The sequence below is a fragment of the Aphis gossypii genome, chromosome 2 (assembly GCF_020184175.1).
Source record: "Aphis gossypii isolate Hap1 chromosome 2, ASM2018417v2, whole genome shotgun sequence".
NCBI lineage: Eukaryota > Metazoa > Arthropoda > Insecta > Hemiptera > Aphididae > Aphis > Aphis gossypii.
The window spans coordinates 22897538-22918117 of NC_065531.1; the positions used below are offsets into that span (position 1 = coordinate 22897538).

At 38.4% G+C, this 20580-nt stretch overlaps 1 protein-coding gene across 4 annotated transcripts in view; it reads right to left on the minus strand.

Moving 5' to 3' along the window:
* The window catches only part of LOC114126135 (brain tumor protein), a 65429-nt gene that overhangs the window by 11633 nt on the left and 33216 nt on the right, over positions 1-20580 (minus strand). For 2 of the 4 annotated variants that reach the window (XM_027990019.2, XM_027990018.2), the window contains exon 2: positions 7536-7585. The gene's annotated coding sequence lies outside the window, so the exon portion shown is untranslated. Of the gene's footprint in view, positions 1-7535; positions 7586-7884; positions 8613-18421; positions 18840-20580 lie in introns of those variants that run through there. The other 2 variants (XM_027990020.2, XM_027990017.2) reach the window with 2 other exon arrangements.

The window sequence follows — 20580 nt, forward strand, 5'->3', positions numbered from 1 at the left end:
CAACCAACGTTTTTGAAAATAATTTTTATCTACGATTGTAATTCGTTACACGAAACTAAGATGGTCAATATATAGAAAAAATCAATAAAAACTATGTTCAAATATCAATTTTTTCAAAAATTTAGTTTATAAATGACCTAAAATTCTATATTACTTAAATAGATATACGTTATGTGTGATATGATTATTTGTACACGATTAACGAAAAAACTACCGCAGTTTGTTGTACGTATGACGACGACGATTTCGAAATTAAAACGCGCGCACGCAAAAAATAAAATAATATTGCGAATACGATTAATGTATTACGCGAGCGGTATATAGCGAGCGGAAGATTTGGGTCGTTCGAGAACGAGTTGCGAAAACGTTACTACTATTGGACTACTCTGCGTGACGTATTATAACGAATTATTATGCGAATCCGCTGCACTTCGTGACAATCCACACGAACGGTTATATTATTATTATTAACAATATTATACTTCCACATTGTTTTTTTTTCAATGACTACCTCATCGGTATTACTGCCAGTACACAGCTGCCCACGTAAGAAATCATCGCCGAAGACGACATTATACGAATAATTATAGTGATAACGAGCGTTTTAAAAATACTCGTGTGTTATTAGGACCACGTCCAATATTGTTAGCTCGTGTCAATTTCAAAAAACGGACACGGCGACGACGGCGGTGGTCGTCGTCGACGTAGAACTTATAGGAGTCGCGTGTAATGGATAAAAGGAAACAATAAAAATGATGATAATAATAATAATAAAAATAATTTGACGATATTGTGTATTCGCGACAACGTATTTCCGCCACGTGCTTGTTAGTTGTTACTACATTGGTTCTCAAAATAAATTATACAAACCATTGCCGATCGAAAAAAAAATGGAAATAAATATTATTTTTGTTTGGTGGGGGCGAGCAGAAGTGGTGGTGAGAATAATTATTTTTCTCGAACACACGCGTCGAAACAAACGGGGTCGTCGAGAGTCGAGACGAATGACGTAATCCGAAGCAAAATAAATGTCGTTCTCGTTATAAGTCATCCTCTCGGTATATCTCTCGAAGTCTACAAAACCGTAGTCTAACGCGAATTTTTTTTTTGTCATATAACGGATTGCGCAATTTTTGTTTTTGGCACACACTGCTACTCTACTACCGCACCGTCGTCGCCTCACCGTCCGGTTATTATAATACACCGACAGTGTAACTGACGAAGAGTTGCACTGTGTACACCCAATAGTGTAACCATATAATACCACAACAATAATAATATTATAATATCGTCAAAATGTCATAACCGTGCGTCGCAAGAACGACGGGATTGTAGAGAGGTCGAAATAAAACCTAACCCGGCGCAATATCGTTACGCAATACGTATCGGTACGGAATAGTAATGGTCTGGAGCCCCCCTTTGCAGTGTGGGCGCGAATTATTATCGTTATTAACCGTGTTCATTGCACGACGACGAACAGAAAACTCATATTTTTTAAATATCATTATTACAACTATTATTACAATTATTATTATTGAATAATAATGGTATTACTTAGCGACGACGACGACAACTACTATAATACACCCGCCGAGTAGTGGATATACTGGTTGCGGCGGCCACTACCCTGGGCGGCTACGGCGGCGGTTAACGCCCGGGAAAAAAAAATAAAAGTGGTCCCGCCGCCCTGCCCCCCCTCGTTGTTGTTTACAAGACCGCGTGCGAACGACCACGGTGAAATAATAATAATAATAAAATCGGCCGGCGCGCTCGAGCACGGCGGCTCGTTGCACAGTGGAACGCACACGATCGTCTGTGGAAAAAAAAAATAAAAACGACGAACAAGCTGGAGAGTTTCGACACAATATTGTTGTGATAAAATATATACCACGCGTGTGCGTATAATATGATGATATTATTACCGACAACTATTATAAACATTTTTTGCGTGTCGTAACGCACGATCGGAATCGACGACGATTAAGAACGAACGAACGATATCGATAAGACGTACCGTACGTATATTATTATTATTATTGTCGTCTCGGCGTTTCAGAAAAACCTGAGTTTTCGAGAGAATAAAAATATTTATAATTTAATGTTCTTCTACGAATATCTCGCCGTAATGATACGACACAGAAAGGAAGATCTACGGCAAAAAGATTACCGCGAATCGTTTTAACTCGGTATTATAATATTATAATATTGTTATTTATATATTTGCCAACGCGATCATTATTTAATAATTACAATAATAATATTACGTACGAGTGTAATTTACGTAATTGCGTACACAACAACACACGCCGTCGAGTACCTACTATTGCGGCTAATACGAGCGGGCGCACGCGCGTAGGAGTAAGTAACGAGACAACACGCTCGGTCGGCCCGCCGCCGCCGGTGAGTCACACGGCGACTTACACATGCGCGCCCATGCGATCTTGAGGAAAACAACAATCGCGTGTAAACGACCGGCGAGGCGGCGGCGGTGGGGTTAGATAATGTTACATGTGCGACGTGCGTCGGAGGACTACAAAATTTGATATTAGCATAAATTTAAAACGCCGCCGTCACGAAAGTTTTCAACCCGACTTGGGCGACGACGCCGGTCGAGGACTAGAGACTTGCCTACAGATACATTACCCCGTGCGTGTGTGTGTGTGTGTGTGTCACCTGCCAGGAAATGATATAAATAAACAAAATAAACCCGACAGGAGTAGACGCGAGAGATAACTCTTAACGTATCCGGGCGACGGGCAGGTCGCGAGTGGTAATCCAGATTAATTGGTCAAGCAAAACGTCCGAATCCTAAGTACCGGGCAAGATGGTCGACACAGATAACGTCGATGACGGGTGCAAAAGCGTTCGTGTGTTAGCGCAATCACCCGAAGATCGCGATAATGTGCACAAAGCGTATATTGTTGTGTTCGAGACATCGTCGTGTAGGTTTTTTATTTTTAATTCAAAGACTCAGAGGACATAATTTTTATGGGAAACACGCGACCGTGTGATTAAACGTTTAGAAAACTATCTTGAGTCATCCGTGACGTCATTTAATTCACCATACACTCATTGCCGGTATTATTTGATGTTAATTACATATTGCAAGTTTAAAAAAATTAGACATAAAAACAGACAAAAATATCGAACTGAAAATGTATTATACGATAACACAGTGGAATTTCCGACTAAACGAAAAAAATTTATTTTTAAACATGGTGCACACCGTAGATAAAAAATACAATTTTCGTTGACACAACTAACGACATAACCAATAATTTTGGTTTTGTACAACGGATATTTCACCGAAAGGACGATATTGCCGTGTTGCACTGCAACAGAGCATAAATACTACACAACTCGAACGCCGACACGCCGTAGAAGATTCATTTACGAGCGTTGGTTGGAGTTTATTACCGACCAGTTTTAATAACGATCATCTGGATCAGCAACAGAGACGGCGTGGTCGACCAGTTTTCGAGTGATGAATATAGGGTGTTACGAGGGTAAAACGGTTTGTACGAAATATCATGTAAATAATATTATTATTATCTTTATTCTGGAGCACCAATAAAAAATCGAAACAAATGTCTTTAACGACACTTGTTTTAATTATTAACATTAGTTCTTAAAAAATCTGTTGTTTAATGTATTAAATAAAAAACGCTAGTCGAGCTAGCAGCAACAGTTCGAATGTGTACCATATTACCACGTATCATTTTATACACGACAACAATAAAATCGAAACGATTGTAAACAAAAACGGGTTTTGAGAACCCCTCGGGTATTTTGGGAACGCGCGCGCCAGCCAGGTTCTCTGTGCAGACGCGTCGCATATTATTATTATATATTGCTGCGACGACGACGACGAAAGGGGATCAATAAAACGAGACGGAGAGAAACGACATCGTCGTAGTCCGTCGAACACAACACGTGTGTATGTTATGTGTATAATAATAATATGTGTGGACTGTGTGAGTGCCACTGTACCCTCTATCGTTCTCAAAAACACAACACACGAACGCTTCCAGACGTTATGTACGTGTATAATAATGATAATGATAATAATAATGATAATAATAATAATAATAATAATAAATGTAGCGATCAGAAACACACACAGGTCGAGCGGTCGTTTTAAATCTCCCCTTGCATCCCACCGACGCCACCAGCACCACCATTACAATCTCACGGCTATTACACGCCATGGAAACCACCGGTGTCGAGCTGTTTTTATTATGAATTTTTGTAAACAAAATGTAATGGAATTCCGGAGTAAAACACTACGACCGCGACGGAGAAAAAAAAGTCTAATTAACGGAGTTTTTGACTGAAATGTAAACATACGACACGAGACGGACCACGTGTGTTACTACGCCGTCGGAGTATAAAATGCACAAGACGACAACGACCGTGTGCGTCTATAAATATGGCTATGGGTAAAAAAAAATAAATAAAAAGGAAGGAAAACGGGTGTACCACCCGGTAGCTGACGCTTGCTTGGCACCAGCTGGTTTTTGGCCCAAAGAAGAATATAATGTGTGTTTGGATTAACTCGCCGTCGCGTTTGTATCGTAGTAATCTTTCTCTCCTTTTTCGGTTTTTTTCTCTCTCTGTCACTCTCCTAGTCAAGACCACCCCTCCAGGCACGAAAAGGAATAATATACCCGACGGATTACACACATGTGGCCCCGGCACGTAATTGTCGCTCTATTTATTACACACGCACACGGCCATAACCAGGGACACCTCGAGTAAAAGACTTTACAAAATAATATTCAGTTTAACGTGTACATACCTTTTTCTCATTTAAGATACGATTATTTAAAAAGTTACAAGAAAAAAAAACATTATTATACGAATACGACTCTGGACGACGACGATATTATACAATGTCGTTAAGGATAATATTATGATGAAATAATACGCGCGCTCGTTATTATTACACGATTGTGTTTCGAATAAGAAATCCAATACGTCTTTATTGTACAACAACTAATACTACTGCTGCTACTACTTCTACAACTTACAAACCAACTAATATTACACTGCAGAAGCGTACCTCTCTAATGTATTATGTTATTGCTTGTTAAACGAATGTAACGAGTAAAGACGACGACGACGACTACGAATCATTACGACAAATTGCTTTCGGACCGTTGTTGATTTATTTCTCGGATAAATGTTTTTAGGACACCAAAAACCGAGTCCTAACCACTGCCCTCACGGTTGTGTACGAAGCAAACGTTTCAAAACCGAGTTCGATCAAAAACCACGTGAAATCAAAATCGGTATAACAATATGTGTGTTCGATTATTAAAATTCGGTCGGGTTTAAGTAGTATAAAATATAGTGATAAAAACTCTTCGAAGTAATAGAAGATCACCAAATGACACATGCATTACCCACAAAATAGTAATAATAACACGTACACGGTACGCGTATGATACTATGATATGAATCGTCCGCGGCGCATTACTCAACAGCGGGAGAAAGTCTAGTCGTCCTTGAAAACAAAAACATCGCAGTGACCCTAACCTCCGAGCCGGCGGCAGGTCATTAAAAGTCCGCCCCCTACTACTGCTACTATTACACTCTTCACCCGTCACGGACGGCGTATAATATATATATATGTTCGTTCCCTTTTGAAAAATACGATCATCTACCCAAAGACGTCGCCGGTTTCTCACGACCAATGTGTGGGTGTGTGGGAGTACCTAAACGCGGTATATACATAATGTCGTTATTACCTGTACCGCGCGTATGGTATGTGTACGTACGATATATAGATATAAACGTGGGGTAGTCGACCTGTTGGAAGGACAAAGGTATATCTTCGGCAGAGATGGACCGTGACGTCGGCGGCGGCGGCGGCGGCAGAGCCTCTCCGCGCCGGTCGACCGTAACAATAATTGGTGTGGGACGACGGACGGCGGGCAGAGGAGAGCATCCGTCCGAAACAAAGAACCTCGGTCGACCGTCGTCATCGTCGTAGCCGCCGCCGCCGCCTTGCCCCTACCCCCGTCTATATAAGCCGGTCGTGTCGGTCGGTCGGCTGGCAATGTTGTCGCGTCTGCCAGTAGTCGCCGCCGCCGGTACGACGACAAAAGAAAAAAAAAAAGCGCGCGAGCGTTCACGACGAAAAACTGGTCGCACGCGACCGTCGGCGAATCGGCGCGCCGCTCAAAGGTTGTCGACCGGTCGTACACGAGTTTATATATTCTACAACACACGACCGAGTTGAGCATTTAAAAAATAGTAAAAGTTAAAAAAATTATTAATAATGATAATATTGTTGTTATTGTATTCGGCGCCCCTCAAACAAGGCCGCCGGCAGACAATGACCACGTGTCTCACGCCCACACCATGCGGTCTCCCCCGACTTGGTGCCCCCCCTCCTGTTCCTCTATAGAACGACGAGGCTTTACGCTTTTCTCTCGGTCGAAATGACCTCGGTTGGGTCATACTCGTCTGCGTACTGCAGCTATCCACGACTGCGATCGCGGAGACCGATTTAGTGGTGGCGGAAAATAGTCAGGCAGGATGACTGGAACAGAGGAGTTGCGATCGCGTGTATGGGTGGTTTTTTTTTCGTTTTTCGAATTTAGTCTTACGGAAAAAAAATTTAACGCCCGACGTCGACGGGTGACATAGATTAAGTACTTATGATGAGTTCTCGAAAATCGGGGAACGTGCGCAGCGATTATGATGTGTTGTATCATCGGTTTGAAAATTTTTAAGAGAGGGGAATGAATAAAAACGACGGATTCGACAGAAACGATTAATACTATTTCAAAAACAACGCATAATATGATATTTTCGTTTGTTGAAACACGGTTTATCGAAATTCTGCAGATTATTATTATTATTTTTTTTTTATTCTAAATGTGTACATTATTTTGATTTTTTTGTTTTTATCATATGTGCCGACGTCCGTCAGTTATAACAAAACGTGCTCGCTATCGCCGTCGTCCGACTACGATGTAATATGCATGTGTGCGCGTGTTACTAATAAGTAATAACTACTAACTACGGTATTAAAACATGAATTTACTTCCTCGGCGGCGATACAAGGGCATGGCTATATAATAATATGACGGCCAACTGCGCAAAACCCCACGAGTGTTGTTCGTAACGTGTCAAGGGCCCTGCGCCGGCTCCATCGTCGCCTAATAGGAGGAGGAGGAGGACGTGTACATAACGTGCACAAAGGACCAGCTGATTTTTACCTGCCAACGACTAAAAACTACCCCCTAAACCTACAACAATACACCTTGTGTGGAATGCACACCGGGAGGGTTGAGATCCGTCGGTAGATTCAACGTCGTGGTCAATAAGAATTACCTACGAAAGAACATTTTTTCACTCGTCGAATATAACACGCTCTTAAGGGTTATTATTGTACCTACTACTAAAAGGGACGCAAAAACTCGAAATCGAACGTGGAGAAATATCTTAATATCTACACTACCTCCTAGCCAACAACAATAACTAAATACTAATAATAATATTATTATCGTGAAAACGTCTCTTACCTTTGACACTGTTCAACAAATTACAGCAATTCGATCGTCTCAATTCCATTCTGAAACATGAACAAAATTTTTCCACATTAGTCGGGCTAAATTTATAACACGGTATAGATACACAATAATACTATCATAACGTGTCACATTATCGTTGTGTACGTCGTTCGCGCGCGAAATATATCTATATTTTTAAATTAACGTTAAAATACACACACACACACGCACGCGGCGCAAATTTAAGCGGGATACAAGGAAATTCCGTTTGCGCGATAAAAACGTGGGAATAGATGCGTGCGTGCAAGTGTGTACGGCCGACGCGACTGCAGCGGCGGTGACGATGGCGACGACAACTTACCACCAAAGTCCTGCGGTGCGCGATTGTACAGCGTGCGCGCGTGTTATTCTTATTATTCTGCTCTGTGTATTTTTTTTTCTCACCGATCGAAAACGAACGCACTTGCGGATTCTTTAACGAATGATAAAAAAAAAAATTATAATAATATAATAATAATAATAACACTTTTAACACTTATAAAATAAAAATAAAAAATATAATAATAATAATAATAAAACAAACAAACAAACGAGCGAGGAAAAATTATTTGATAATAAACAAAATATAACAACTATACTGTTGCACACACGCGCGTGCGATCGTGACGATTTTGTTATTACTGAAAATTTCCTTTATGTGTTTCACTCGAACATTTTTTATTTCATTTTTTTTTTTTTTTATATGTTCTTAAATCACGAGGAAAGTAAAAAAAAAAAATCAATAATAATGAGAAAAAACTTAACAGCGGACTAACACACACGTACGGAATTTAAAAGTGAAAAAAAATTAAAACTTATTATTTCCATCGACTTAACAACAAAAACATAAACGTGAAATATTTTTTTTTTTTTTTTTGAACCGGCTCGCGCACGTAAGCGACGTCTGCATGAATGACGGTATGGGAACCGGCCGATCAACTAAACTGCGTGATCGTCTGCCGTGGCGCGGTGGTGACGGCGGCGACCCGGTAGCCCAGGTGATGGGACCGAGTGCGCGCCGGCTACGCGCCACTGGCAGCGCGCTCTACCGGGACACGCGTTTTCCTTCGCTAGCCGTCCCCCACCGGCAGCCGTCGTAACCGCCGTCCGCCGACGCCGCGCCGACAAACCGTCCGTCCGACCGCGCTTGACCGGCCATTGATTACGCGACGTAATTTCATTATTTTTCATTTCCACGCCACCGAAATAGAAAACAAATGTCCACCCGTTACATTTACGCACCGCCATCGCGGGTCGGCCGTTCGCTGAGCATACGATAACTCGGATGAATGTGGCGCGTGGGGGTTGGCAAAGGGCGATTATCCCTCCTCGTGGACCGTATATGTTTGGTACACGTTATTTGTAAAATATGTAGGAAAAAAAACAGTGAGTTTTTGTTTTTTAGGTATAAGCTGGAATTTTATCGAAAATATGTTATGGATCTGCGCTTGGACGTTAGTAATCGATTGCACTTCTAGTGTACACACCGTTAATCGACAATCCATCATTACACCGCACCGGTAGAATATTTCAGAGCACTGTATAGTCTTACAGTGGTGTTATGTGTGCGAATCGGTGACAAGAAGAGAGATTTCAATATTTTCCAATTTTTTACGAATGTCGTGTACTCGTGGTACAATAAGACAATAGGACAATAGTATTATCTACAAATTAAAACGTTCATATTTGTTCGTTGTCTCGCCACTCGTGTACACTATTTATATAATTCAATATTTTATTTTATTTTAAATGCAATTTAAATTTATTTTAATGATAACAAATCTAGTGAATACGAGTATATTTTGCAAACGTGGTCTTTAATAAAATAAAATTCTTTCTGCAATATTCAATTTTTTTTTTGAAATAAAATTTAAATTATTTTAATCGATAATTTTGACGATCAATGAAGTGAGATTGGCTGCAGTTTATATTTAACAGTGTAGACTACACGATTATTTTGTAAACTGTCAAATATTTTACTTTGGATTTAAAACACTTAAACAAATTTAATAAATACTATGAATATTATTAAAAGTATTTTGTTTCGTCCAAAACTGAGATTAAATAGTTAATACGTTGCTGTTAGTTATATTTTTACGTTGATTTATGTTATTTCTGCATGTTATCTGGATGTTATTTAGCTTTATTTTCCGTGTTTATAAAATAAATATTATGTAAATATTTGTTATTCATTTGACATTTCAACTTTTATCGAATGAGTAAGTAATATCGAGTGCATACGCAGCTACGGGAGTGTGCATACATACTATTATCATTACAGAACAAGAGTCTATAATTTGTACACTGCTGTAAACATGATATATAATACGTGGAATAAAAGTATTTCTATTTCTGTGTCGTAAGACGGATAAACACGAACATATCGATAATATCTAATGATTAATATTTAATACCGTCTACAACGTTTCAAAAGGCATTTTATACACGCATGTTATTATTGTGTTTCACCGAGTTTGTAATATTTGTACAGGTTTGGTCTAAAAAAATTACTACCGAAAAGACAAGTAATAAAAACGTATATGCAGATACCTACACGTACAGTACAAAAAGAACCAGCGCTAATGATACCATTGTATAACAAAATATAATATTATGAATCATAATACATAAGTACTTTAGTGAAATAACGCGATGACAAATAATATGAAAAGCACACATATTGTTTAATAAATTATAATAATATATGGAAAAGAAACGAAAAACGAGGATGACGAATGAGCATTGAACGCGCGCACGCTGCCATAGTAACTTTTAAGTATACAAAAAATAAGATATAGTACCTACTACAACACTATTATTGTAATACACATAAACAATATAATTGCCGTGCTTGTACACGTACAAATATTATCATGTTGAATAAAATGTACGCAAACGTAAACCGGAAAGAGTCGGAGAGAGAATATTTTCGTGACAATAATATTATATCATATACCTACGATTCGCTCAGAGAACATACGTCGTTGTCATCGTCGTCGTCGTCGTCGACGCCATCGATGACACGCTAAGTCATAAACATCCGGACAATTTACAATAAAAAAATAATAGTAATGATAAACAAATACAACTTTATATAATATGATCATATGCTATATTTATATTTTATATTACACGATAGTATATAATTATTACATTATTACTGTCGTAATTAAAACGTCGAAGAACACACATTGTGCTTGCAATAAAACTCGTACAATAATTATGATGATGATAGTAATAACTAATAACAATAATAATAATAATAATGTATGGAAAAATATCGAAACAATAGAGCTGCTTCGGCGGCGGCGGTGCGACAACAATAATAATATATAATAGTATAAATCTAAATGGTTCGCATTTGTTGCATGTTTTGATATATTGAAATAACTACCGCTGCAGAAAGCGGAGAGAGAAACGTGGTTTATTGGCACGAACCAACCGTCATAGTAATGTTTAACGATTCTAATTAAAAAAAAAAAAAAAAACCTCTCTTTGCGTACTATTACTTTGCCCCCCTCCAATACCCTCGCCATGCCAATCTTCCGGACATCAATCGTGTGCGTGAACTTATGTGCAGCATAATATATTATAATATGTACCTACACGTGAGAGCGCTCGCCAATTACAATAATGTGCATAAAATATATGTATTATACACAGCATACGAAGGATAAAGCTCGAGAGACCGAGAGCGACTTTTCGTTACGCACCGATGGGTTTTACGATTTTGTTACACTTTGCATCGTCCGCCGGCCATCGCCCCGCCGACGTTCCTGTTCCACGACTTAACTGGAGAAAAAGTCGAGACTAAAGAAGTTTTTAATACTTCGGCGACGCGCGACGACGGCGTCTCGCCGTCCAGTAGATATAGGTGTACATTCGGAAACGGTTCTTTTCCCGTGCGATAAATCATTCCCCCACCGGTGCCACCGCCGCGCGGAGACTTGTGGACTTAAATCTTCTTCGGAAAAACCATTCAACGAGCCATTAATTTATCACTCTCCGCCGCCACCTTTTATATATTGTGACCAAAGACGGACTCTGCGGCGAACGGAAATCATAAATACACGCAGATAATAATATTACCGTATATAATATAATACCCATATATATAATTTATAAATACTATCACAGTTTTAAGTAGAAAAGCCTTTGCTCTGCGCGAGGACCCATAAAGTTGGTTGCTACTCAATTAAGTTTGTCAATATAATGATATAATAATTATAATTTATAATGAATGAAAAAAACGACCACGTAACCATAATAATTAATAAAATAAATTATTCAGTCGCCTTATTACTTTTTCTTATCAAACGATAAAAGTTATTATTATTATACGTTGCGCTTAGGCGCTCGGATGTATAACACAATAAATTAGCCTACTATTATTATTATTATTGTTATGATATACTATCATATTTTTCGCAGTGTTTATCGTTATACTATCATCGGATAGTGCACATTAAATATTACACGATGTGTATTAATATTTATCACGTATACTCGAAAAACCTCTGTTATCGATTACATTGCTTAAATATATATGATGAAAAAAATGGAAATGTTTTCAACTGTGCGCAGCGGTGCGCGAAAAACGTGTTGGTCGGTGGGTGGATTACGCGAGAAACCTCCGATGAACGCAGTGCATAAAATATTATGATTTATAGACAACAGACGTACAGTAAATTTTTTCTCGCGAATGACACTACCGGTTGTGGAGAAGAAGCAACAGCAGCAGAAGAAGAAAATGCTAATCGAGTGTTACGTGTATTATGAAAGATTGCACACGATGACAAACCAGAAATTCCGCATTTCCTACACAATATTATCAATATAATATTATGATACACATCGATCATAACAATATAACATTGTAATTTAGTTTATTGTTAATTGCACCTAATATACGCACAATGTAGAGGTAGATACGGATGCGCTGGTCGTGTCCGGTGTGTCGTCGGTTCATTGTTACGGAGCGTGGCGGTCCGTTTGTAGTGGACATAATGTTATTTATTAATATTGTGTTATAGACAGAGGTAAGTGTGCATTTCGAACTACAAATAATAATAATAATAATTATCGTTTTCAATGTTACGGCAGGCGACCAAAAGATGAGCGTGCAGTGCATAATGTCTTATACTCCGGAAAATATACTATATTACTATGTATAGTGTTACATGGCGGCGGCGGAAATAACCGGCTTTGTTGTCATCGTCGTCTTCGTATATAGTTCGCGGCGACACAAGGCTTCTCGTCGTGTGCATAATAATATTAATATTATACGTCCTCGTTCGGCGCGCGTTGAGTGTAAAAAGCAAAAAAAAAAAACGGATAGCACAATATTAAGTGTCTCGGTGGGTCATTAGAGAGACGGAAAGAGAGACAGAGGCACAGAGAGAAAAAGACACATCACCAGTCCTCACTTAACCGTGTGCGTGCTGCGGGGAGGTTCGGCCGCCACAGGGTCGTTTGAGAGGTGCGCATTTCACACGTGTCGTCGTACTGCGTAAGTGTCGCGTTTCCTCTGCGTTCTATATACATAATATATTATTATGTACGTCGCCGAAAGAGAGGAAATGTCGGCCGAAAAACACTGCACGTGTGGTGCCCGCACGACGTGGTTCGGGTTACGTCTGGTCTCTGGTCTGGCCCGTACGTGGGAGAACGTCTATAATATAATATATTATATCTTATTTACAATGTATACAATATATATAGGTATATGTATAACACATGGTACTCCGATGCGACCTTTTTGGATTTATGATTTTGTACGTTCCTGCAGCAGACGACGACGAAACAACTCTGTAGAGTACAAAGAATGCTGTATATACCTAATCAATAATCAAAAAAGCGTATACATATTATGTGACTGCCCGACTCGAGAAGAAATCGCTAATATTCGAATATAATCGATCTATCGGTGACGAATGACGATTTCGGGTTCAAAAGATCGTTTATATAGAGTTTTAACGCGGTTTAACGCTGCATCAGGCGTGTCAAAAACCATACCCCACCGATAGCAGACCATACATTATAATTTATAAGATGTCGTCCAGAAAATTAATGTCGGAGCAGGCGTGTGACCAGAACAAATAACAATTGACCGTTATTACAATATAGGTATCGAAGTATATATAACCGACGAGTTTCTTATTTTCGAAATAAACTACGTAATTGTGCAGTGTTGACGAGACGAGAAGTATCGATTTTCTACCGAATCGTTGGATAATATTCACATGCGAAGAATCCTGTCGGATCAGTTGGCCGGACGCCCACGCGGCCACGCCGGTTGTGGTCCGACGATCGAATACACTTAGGAAAGCGCCACACATAATATTATTGTAAATTGCACAACGCAGAAAACAAAGAGTGGCGACAAAATCGTCGCGTATAATATAAATCATCGTGTATACTGTAGCAGGTAAAACCAGCTAACCTGCGCACGTCAACTGCACCTGCACGCTGCTGCAGGACTGAACACGTTATCTATTACGAAAGAAAACGACAAAATAAACGTTCACTGAAATAGTGGAATTTATTCGATAATACAACACGATTATAATAATGTTGATTTCGTTAAATAGATGCAAATGTATGCGACTCGGTCAATTGATTTTACTTTCGCTCTTGGCTCCGGAAGTATCGATCGCGCACACAAACACCAGTGCGACATTGCAGCAGTGTGAGAAATATTCGGTATAAAAAATTGCGTATACTTTTGCAGTGGTGGACCCAAGTTATTTATATGCATACAAGTCATACAACTAATATATTTTGCAGCGGTTGACGAATGACGTAAACGTGGCTTTTTAATGATATGGAATTCCGTTTTCGTCATTAAATCCGGTTCATTTAATCTTTTAACTATATATGTTTCGTGGAAAATTCACGCGTACAGTGGTTTAAACGCCGTTAATTTTTCAGAATATTTTAGATGGAAAAAACTATGGGTGGATAAGCGGATTTCTCTCAATCCGGGGGTGTGTTTTTATACACATTTTACGCGGTTTTAACAGCAAAATTTCTACGAAAATTAAACGTTATTTTCAAATTCTCAGAACTATATTAGAACAAAATGTAAATAAAAAAATGTTTTACCGACTACTTAGTACTTTCATTATTTTACATTATGTTTGTATTAAAAGTGTATAGTGTTCGTAGTATTGTCAACACTAAGCCATAGCAATAATATGACATTATGAAGTATATATATTTCTGTTTCACTATATACAGTACACAGAGCTATTGTTCGTTCCAAAATTGTCTAACTGTGAAACTTTCAGGATAAAAATGAATAGATGAATATTAAATTTAGTCACACTACACCTATGACCAGTAACCTATCAAAGTTCAATGTACAAAGTAGTTCAAGGTTAATTGGCACTCGTCACACGTCTAAAATGAACTGAAAACCAATCTTTATTTTATAAAAATAATATACAAAAAAAAATGTTATTGTTGGTTATAAAATAAATCTAATAAAAATAATAATTAATACATAATAAATAAAATAAAATAAAATAAATACTGTGAATGTGGAGATACGGATTCACAAAATATTTTTATCCATGCGAAGCTGTGGTGCGTCCATACTATACACCTACTTATAAGTATTTGGTCGATTGGTTTTATCTGCGTCGGACGTATTTGGATACAAATATACAATGAATAATGGGATCGAGTTTGTCGATTTAGCTAGTAGAAAGAATGTAAATCGTAGTACAAATCACGACGGATACACTATATTATGGGCAGTAGATAACGAAATTAAAAGTGTTGACAAGTGACTATAGTCTAAAGCGTATAATACACATAATATTATAAACCTATTCAACAAGGTGATTGACAGAAACCTTACAGGTTACAGCTAAGCCTTAATATTGCATACCAAAGACGACTGTATTGTTGTGAATCATTAGAATATTAACGTATAATGACGGTGTATATTGAGAGATTAAATACAAAAATAATATATAGTTCAAGTTCAATTAGAAAAAAAAACAAAACAAAACAAACAAATGAATAATTTAATTTACAAATCCCATGAACTAGTTCGCGTAATAACACCGAGGTCAATTAAAAAATACATGTAATGTACTTAAATATTACACAATTGCATGCGTATTACGTGAATAAAAACACGTCCAGACATGTGCATTTTAATGTATTTTGAAACTCTCAAACACATGATAACAAATTCTATAAAAAATTGTCCTGTCTTGAAAATATACTATATTATATTGTACACTATTGAATCAAGAATATTTTTTAGATTTCCGATGTCTAAAGACTAAAGTATGAATAGTGAAGGTATACTATAATATACAACCCCATCTCAAAAAAGGTCGTTGGACATATTATGCATGTGTATTTGGAGTTCATTATAACATAGGTGAAATAGAATGAATAGAATTTATGAAATTTAAAATTCAAGCTGGTCGGCGAAAAATATTTTTATTCCAGTCGCGCCCTTTTTTTAGGCGTTGTGCGAGCGAGGAGCTAGCCAGCCATTTATAATATATATATGTAATCGTAATGCGACTGCTGCTTAAAATAATATGCACACGGCCGCTACCAAACGTTTCGTTTCTCACGTCCCTTTGACCTCGCCATAAACATATTACAATATTATATAATATCGGATTACACTATTGTGCAAACACGCGAAGAAAACGGTCACGGGGTGATGTGTACTCCTCTCACCCCGTCGAGCCCGCGTGTGCACATTGCTGGAGATACCACTTGACCCTCCAGCTTCAGCTGACCCGCGCGCAGCTCCCACAGCTCCTCGGAGGAAAACCCTCAAAAATCGCTCCCCCGCCACGGGGACCGGTTTTCCTAGCCGCCCCCGAAAAAAACAACACAATATTATAATATATATTACAATGCACACTCGCGAGCGTTATTACGTAGAACACTGCAGCAGTGTGCCATCTGCGATTGCGACTAACGACGACGACGTCAAAACGGTATAATATCATGGGCTATGCATATGGAACAAAGGACATATTATAAAATATATATATATATATATATTATTATAATATATATATAGTATATATAGAGATTGGTGTACACGAGCAGAGTACGCGGCGGGTACACCTCGCGGGTTCAAAGCCCGCAGATGATCTGTATGTGTTTCAGTGCTTGTACGCGCCGCAATCGTGTGCTCGCGTGTACGTACTATGTGTGCGTCTGTGCGAGCAACGCTCTGCAGTAAACTGCGTTTTATTCTTATGTAGTTATGCGTGTGTATGTGTATAAATATAACAGCGCAGTTACCCATCCCCCACCACACCCCTTTCACAATGTATTCTCCTTGCGTACTTAAACGTATATAATATATTACACACACACACACACGCACACATATATTTATTATCCAAACACATAAACGTATAAGGATATATATTTATATATATATATATATTATGTGTGTATAACGATATACACTCATGTATATGTTGTGTATAGTAATAATATTCTATTCTCGATAGGTATAACACAACTGGTTCCACTAAGTAGTAGTGGGCGAAGGGTGCAATGCGTGCGTGTGAGAGCGAGAGCTATATAATATTATTATAGTGATCTCTCTCTCTCTCTGACGAGAGCCAGCTCAGCGACGCTGTGGGGGAAACGACTGTGCAGTGTTTTGGTGAAGCGATGTTGTGGCGAGGAGGGAGCGTTAAACTTTAGCAAAACCGTCGGCCGCCGTTCAATTATTATATAATAGCACACCGCCACCCCCTTCACGACGACAACTACGATCGCGAACGGGGTGGACTGGTCGTATCCGTCCGTTTTTTTCGTGCCGTTAATTAAAATCATACAAAATCTCTAAGTCTCTCTGTACGCATCGCAGTGCCTTTGTTATCGCGCGTACAATATATTAATATTATTATAGACACGTTGGATTGTTTCGCGTTCAGTCGGATTACGATTTTTTTTAGAATCTCTGATACGTAATTATCGTACTGACAATACTACGCGAAGTTACGATAAACCGTCTGTATTATATATATATAGGTATATCACGTATGAAATATCACCTGTACTACAAGCAGATTGTTCCATTACAATTGGGCCATGCTATGGAATTTAAACCTCTTTATGCGTTGTGGCGATCGATGATCACAATTTATTATATTTTTATTGTACCGACGTTTGATTAAGTTCCGACCGACTGTATGACGTAGAAAATAATTAATTCTACTGAAATCTACCAGGTTATAGTAGATTGTATAGAGAGATAATATTATGATCTTAATTATTCGTTGGATGGTCACAATTAAAATAGCGTGAGTTGTGGTCAGTTAAAAATTATTAAAAATTAATATTTTTTCGGAATCAAGTGTCTAGTATCGGAAATATTAAAAAAAAAATACTATTAATAATTAAAAATAGTATGTATCTAATACGAAATATTAATTTTCATCTACTGTCAAGTGTATAGCAACGCAGTGAATTATTAGTGCGTTTTTTTTAATGAACATGTATTTTTAACCTTAATTCTGTTTCCGCTTAAACTTAAAATATATTAATTTCTTTCGGTTATTCTCGAGATGTTGGTAAAACAAAATAATCACGACTTTCGTCGATATTTGATTATATGCTTAGGCGAGACCGCAGATACGATTTTAATAATAAAATATTTGATGTATATAGGAACGTTTTCAAACTACGCTCAGGAAAGTCAATTCCGTATCGTATTGTTGTATACGTATAAGATAAAAAAGTGTATTAAAACGAATCGGAAAAGTAATCAAATCAGATTGAACGATAATCTCTTCATAAAATATAAACGAATAGAAAAAGTTTTGTGCAAAAACCTAAAAACACATTTTACTCCTTACTTGTAGTGATGCCGCGAAAAGAAGCGCCGAAGCCCGTTATAGAAAGCTCCCGACGAGTTCGTCTGACAGTAAACATGAATGTATAATGATATATAACCGTCGTTCGTTATATGTTTATAAATTGTAATAAAAATATAATATTTTAACAAACACTGTAACACCGTATATTAACACTTCACAAACAAGATGTGCGTTTCGGTCATTTGTCTAAACTCAAATTCGACCGCCGAATGACGTCGCGTTTTCCACTGAACTCTGTGTACACTATATACACTCTCGTGCCACGTAAAACCATATACAAACACACTTGTTGTTCGTACGACGCACCAAATCTATATAGGCGAGCACGAGGCTTCCATAGTTCTATAAGCACACTAATACACTATATATACAATATACTACATATACGTATAGGTTTTTTTGTCCTCTCTCACTCTTTGGTTCTCTGTAATATACAAACAGACACACACATACTTTGAGTTCACCATTCCCACCCGTCGTCGTGTGCAGCCCACTGCAACGCTGCAACTGAACAGTGACGAAATACCCGACTGTAAAATACGTAAATATAGCTCGTATATATAGTGTAGTGATAGCAACGTATAATATGTAAAAACGACAACGGTAAGTGAACATATTATTGTACGCCGCGATACGAAATAATAATATAATATATCAGAGTTGGGATGTTTAATAGTACCTACAATATAATACGAGATATTATATAAATAAATGCGTGTATCGGCAGCGATCGGGTGTCGACGAAAACATATTGTCCGGTGCAGCTGCAGCAGTCGTACGAAACAAAAATATTACCTACATATATATATTACCACACAATGGTTAATTCTAATTCACAAACGCACGTAATATATGTGTATGTGTATATTCCGTGGAGACGTTTAAATAGGTGCATGTACAGTCGAGCGTTTTGTACATTACGCACACACACACACACACACACATATATATACTTTTATATAGGTGCACATAAATACATAAATATAGGACGAAAAAATGTGTACAAGTTCAACGTACTTGTAGCGTCGGTATTTAGATAGGTATAGTATGTTTTTTCTTTCAATTTTTTCTTCTCTTGATATTTTTTTGTGTGTCCGCAACCTTTTTTGTAGATGTGAGCGCGGAACAGCAGTGATGTGATCCGAACGAGATATAATATTACGTCGTGGGGCCTGAGACTGTTATTACTGTATAGTGTATATACAATATTGAGTTGCATATCGCTGTATCTCCGAAACATTCACTGACGACAAAATAATATAGTATAAAACCTCTGTTGCTGTAGAAAAGCCCGAAACCACGTTTGTACGTTATTATTTTTGACGATCCGGTCGTTGTCTTATAGGTATACCGGTACACGCGTACAGTGTACACGTATGGGTAAAGTCGTATGCGACCGGCACGACCGTGGTAATACAATATCATCATCATCATCATCATCATCGTCGTCATATTGTACGATATCTGTTTTCGAGTCTTTCCGCGACCCCACGACCCGCTCGACGGACCGGCATATCTCGCGTATATTATTATACCCGCACCGTTGCGTATAGTATTACACACCACTACACCTAGTGTTTTAAGTACTTTATTTATTTTTTTGGTGTGTGCATTCTTGTGGACGACTTGTTCGCAACGAGCACCACCGCAGCAGCGGCAGTAGCGGCAGGGTCTGCTGATGGTCGGTGTGGGGGGGCACCGCATGCATACGTATGCTCAGTTATATCTCTATAATATAATATGTATTTATATAGCCATATAGGTAGGTAGGTAGATAGGTAGATATAGATAGGTATTAACTGTTGCGACGCGGTGAAGCGCGGGGTTTACAATAGGATATACGGCGATTATTAATAACGCGCGGCTTTTGTAATACGCGACACGGTTTTGACGGCGTGGTGAGGGGGAGACGCAGAAAATTATTGCAGCACCCGGTAGCCGTGGTGGTGGTGGTGGCGACGACGGCGGCGGGGCCAGGTGAAGTCGGCAAACACAGCGCACACATATAAATATATAATATGTATATGTAGGTAAGGACATAAGGTACGATTGTGTGTATGCAGTGTGTAGCTGGTATGATATTATATTTAGGTTTATATATATATACGCAAGCACTCGGGGCGTCATTAATAATTCCG